The sequence below is a fragment of the Elephantulus edwardii genome, unplaced genomic scaffold (assembly GCF_000299155.1).
Source record: "Elephantulus edwardii isolate Elephantulus edwardi_28Jun2011 unplaced genomic scaffold, EleEdw1.0 scaffold00038, whole genome shotgun sequence".
In the NCBI taxonomy this organism is placed as follows: domain Eukaryota; kingdom Metazoa; phylum Chordata; class Mammalia; order Macroscelidea; family Macroscelididae; genus Elephantulus; species Elephantulus edwardii.
This window is the reverse complement of record NW_006399788.1, coordinates 21,680,249-21,683,620: the sequence shown is the minus strand read 5'-3', so window position 1 is coordinate 21,683,620 and position 3,372 is coordinate 21,680,249.

Sequence of the window (3,372 nt, the reverse complement as noted above, 5' to 3'; positions counted from 1 at the left end):
TAAGGAACATTTTGATAGATGAAGAAAAGATTTAAATTGTCAATTATTTCATCTTACTTGGATCCGCAATCAACACTGTTGGTGTTCATTGAGCTATGAGTCATATTCTACTTAATGGCACCTATCAACAATAAAATTCTTACCACTGGACCAATAGGCAACATCATGATAGATGAGGGGGAAAAGACTGATGTTGTCAACTATTTTATCTTACTGGATCTACAATCAATTCTCTTGATACTGGCAGTAAGAAGATCAGGAAATGTATTGCACTGGGAAAGTCTGCTGTCAGGGACTTCTCTATATCACTGAGAAACAATGATGTCATTTTGAAGACTAAAGTGTACTTGTGAAGGTATTTTTAATCACTTGCTATGCTTCTGCAAGCTGCTTAATAAATAAAGATGACTGAAGAAGAACTTAAGCCTTTGAGATGCAGTGTTGAAGACTACTGACTATTCCATGGACTGCAAAAAGAACAAATAGATAAGTCTGGGGGAATTGCAAGCAGAGTTCTCCTTGGCAGCAAAAATGACAAAACTTCATCTCACCTGCTTTGGGCACGTTGTTAGGAGAGGAGGCTATTTCTTGGAAAAGGACATCATGCCTGGAAAGGTGGAGGGTCAGCCAAAGACAAGAATGAGATAGATTGACACAGTGAATGCTGCAATGGGCTCAAGTATGTCAGAAATAATGAGGAGAGCACAGAACAGGAAAGGATTCAGTTCTGTTGTTCATAGAATTGCTATGAGTCGTAATTGACTCAAAGGCACCTAAAAACAACCATTTAGACTAAATTTTAACAGATTAAGGAGCTGAAGGAAATAAATCTATACAAAGGCAACATTCTTAAATGTTCAGTATTCCTACAGTCCTGTGTGTCTATCATTGACAGCCTTATCCAATTCTTTCCCTTTCTGTATTGGTCTTTCCTGCCTAAACCCTGGGCCTGCTTCTTATATGGGAGCTGCAGAAAACGTCCCATAGAAATTATTATTCACTTCTGCCACAAGGTGGCACAAGTTGATTGTTTTTTTTCTACATTCCCTCAGTTCTAGCACTTGTGTTCAACAGTTTTGTCTTTCCTAAAGTCCAGTTCAATATTAAGAAAACAAAGATTCTCACCACTGGACTGACTGGCAGCATCGTGATAGATGATGAAGAGATAGTGATTGTTCACAGCTTCAGTATGCTTGACTCCACAATCAACATTCTTGGCACCAGCAACCAGGAAATGAAAAGATGAATTGCATTGGGAAACTCTGCTGTCAGAGACCTCTCCAAAGTACTGAAGAGCAACGATGTCAGTCAGATTAAGGAGCATCTGATCCAGGCCCTGGTCTTTGCAATTACTTGCTATGCATCAGAAAGCTGGACAGTGACCCAGGATGACAGGAGAATTGATGCCTTTGAGCTGTAATGCTGGAAGAGTATTGAATATACCACAGATGGCTAGGAAAACAAACAGGTTCAACCTGGACAGGGTGAAGCCAGGCTGCTCCTTGGAGGCAAAGACTCTGAAGCTTCATCTGACATACTTTGGACATGTTGCAAGGAGGTACCAGTCTTTTGAGAAAGATATCATGCTTGGGAGGTGGAGGGACAGCACAAGAGAGAAAGATCCTCGTTGAAATGGATTGATTCAGTTTTTGGGGTAATTGGGGTAAGCGTGTTGGAGACAATAAGATTTGCACAGATTAGAGCAGGATGTAGGGCAATTGTACATAGGGTCTCTATGGGCCGCAAGAAACCCAAGGGTACGTAACAACAACAACAAAATCCAGTTTAACAATCTTTTCCTTTCAGGTCCATAAGACCAGAGGAATGCTGAGCACAAAATTGGCATTCAATAAAAAGCCAATTGAGTTAATAAAGGCAGAGTCCTTCTATGGTGTAACTTTTCTATGAGACCAACCACTCTCCAGAATGTTGTTTGACTTGCATTTCCAGAACATGGTTACCTACCGAAATTTAACAAGAAAGAAAGAGAGGACAAAGATTAGAAGGGAAGCAGTGGCCTTAATCACACAGAAAGTGGATGTCAAGAGCCACTATGGAAGGGAAAAAAATTAATTACAGCAATGAATTCCGTAATCAAGGGTCAAAGAAACTGTAAGGGGACACAGAGGTAAGTGAAAATGTAGCAAGGGGATACTCCTGCCATAGCTCCTGGAGATGATGGGGTAGTATTAATAAATTCAGAATTATCCAAACATATCAGTATAGTTCTATAATTGACTTCAGTTTTTCTCCAGCCTGCAAAGCTAGTTACTTTGCCTTAGAATTCTTTTTTCCTTTCTTTAGTCAGGTAAAATACTTTAAACTGTCTATACCAGGAGAAGAAATGCATCTTTTTTAGACTAGCATTCACCTCTTTGAAACTGTTTTTCTCAGTCATATGTCAATTGTGCCTTAAACTGCCTGTTTACCAGGAAGGGAAATGCATCTTTCCTGGATTAGTATTTACCTTTTTTAAACTGTTGTTCCTCAGTCATATGCTAATTATTTCTTGTCTGTTTACTAGTAAACTGCTCTTTTTAATGTAGAAATTCAGTAACTTTAGTTAAAAAAAGTGAAAAGATAACATGCTTTAAAAGGATTAGCAAAGGAGAAGACCCTCAACTAAAGAGACTGACACAGAAACAGAGCAATGGGCTCAAGTATGTCAGAGATGGTGAGAATGGTACAGGATAGGACAAGGTTCAGATATAGATAGATTAGATAGATAGATTAGACAGATAGATTAGATAGATAGATTAGACAGATAGATTAGACAGATAGATTAGACAGATAGATTAGATAGATGATAGATAGATTAGATAGATAGATAGATAGATGATAGATAGATAGATAGATAGATAGATAGATAGAGGATCGCTATGAGTCCTACTGTACTTCATAGCACCTAACAACAATAAGATAAAACAGAGCCTAAAGGTGAAAAAAACAGGAAGGGGAATCAAGTCCATACCCCAAGATCTGAAGTGTTAATTATTGTAGTTCTTATTTTCAACACAAGGGGGAGAAACCTGCCTATTTTTCCCACTTCTGCAGGCAGCAAATTGCCCACTGTTCTCAGGATCTTTTCATACATTTTGGGAGAGTAGGACAGAAAGCCAGAAATTTAGTATTATTAAGTGCCATCAAATTAATTACATCTCATAACTCTTTAAAAGATAAAAACTGAATAAAATTATGTACACTGCTAAACAGATGAGGGAGAGAACAATTTAAAAGCGATATATGACTGGGTATTATGGTTATCACAAGAGTCCAGAATGAAGGTTGCATAGTGGGGTGTACCCGGGGTGGTGGGGAGGGCGGGGGAATGTATACCAATGAAGGAATTTTTCTTTTACTTTTCAAAGAGAA